Source organism: Myotis davidii, unplaced genomic scaffold (assembly GCF_000327345.1).
Source record: "Myotis davidii unplaced genomic scaffold, ASM32734v1 scaffold1754, whole genome shotgun sequence".
NCBI classification, from domain to species: domain Eukaryota; kingdom Metazoa; phylum Chordata; class Mammalia; order Chiroptera; family Vespertilionidae; genus Myotis; species Myotis davidii.
Genome location: NW_006285993.1, coordinates 327,735 through 329,211, shown reverse-complemented (window position 1 = coordinate 329,211; position 1,477 = coordinate 327,735).

The window sequence follows — 1,477 nt, the reverse complement described above, 5'->3', positions numbered from 1 at the left end:
AAGCACTTAGTCTGTTCCCTTCCCAATTCTCCCGACCCCTGCCCTCTTGTCCGGTTTCCAGATGTTCCCCCTCCTCAGGAAGCATCAGCGTACGCCCACCCTTTGGGTCTGGGCACTGAGGCTCAGCTCCCGTCTCACTGGCGTGGACTCGCCCTGGCAGAGGGTGACACTTGGTGTGGTCGGGGCAGTGGCTGAGGGAAGCGCTGGGGCTGGAGGAGCCAGGGGAGGCTTCTAGCCGGGAGTCAGAGAGGGTGTCCTGAAGGAGGTGACACGGAGCTAAGCCCGGCATCGGAAGGTGGGCCAGGTTGTAGGTGAGGAGGGGTCAGGCTCCATCTGAATCCCCAAGCCCCAGGGGCCTTTCTGAGCCCAGGACCTTTAGCTTGGACCCTGCAGCTCCCTAGGGAGGGGGCACGGACTCCTGGGTCCACATTATCGGGAACTTTGAGGATGGAAAAGGTGGACCTTCAGAGCCCCTTCCAGCTCAGGGAGGAGCCCACAGCCAAAGAGAGCATGTGTGGGAACAGACAGGGGAGGTGTTATCTGCCCTGGCCGCTTGCAGCCGCCAGATTTCTCTCTGGGGCTCCTCGCCCTGCGCTTCCTAGGCCTCCTGCGCTTCCCCTTCTGCATATTCTCCCTGGACAGTGCCGTCCACCCCCTGGCGGGTGACCACCTCCTGGACTGAGTATGCTCGAATGGGCCATCTCCAGTCTCAATTCATTCATTTGCCAAGCGTTTACTGAACACTGGCTGCGTTAGGTCCACGCCAGGTGCTGGGGAAACCGTAGGGAACTGAGCAGACACGCCCCTTGCCCTCACGGAGCTGAGATCTATAGGGGGAGAGATGACAAGTGACAAGTGTGATGAACCAAAGTTGGTTCACCCACCTTGTTCCTACCCACAGCAGCCCCCTAGGCCCTCATATCGCCATCACAAATACGTGTCTGTGTGTTGCTTGTTTGTATCTGTTTCTGCAACTGGAGTGCAAGCTCCTGAGAGCCTGTCAGACACATTTATTTGTCGATGACATGGTCTCTCCAGTGTCTAGAATGGTATCGGGTATGTGGGAAGAGCTCAGAAAATGTTTGTGAATGAAGGAAAGGTGGGAAAATGAGAAGGAGAAAACAGAGAAATCGGCAAAGGCGGGGAGGGAGTACTTTACCCAGCTAGACGGAGAAGACCTCTGTGAAAATGTCATGTCTAAGCTGCAACGCGGTTGAGAAAGAGCAACCAGGCGAAGGAATGAGGAGGGCATTCTGGGCGCAGGAAGCAGCAGGTGCAAAGCCCAGGAGGTAGAGAGCGCTTGGCACACTGGGAGGAAGGGAAGGCCAGTGTGGCTGGATTAGAGCGAGCGAAGGGGAGAGTCGCAGGCGATGAGGTCAAAGAGGAAACAGGTGCCACATCCTGAAGTGCTCTGAAGGCCGCAGTGGGGTCAATAGCCCCAGTGCACCCTCTGACACTGGCCTGCATTCTCTCAGGC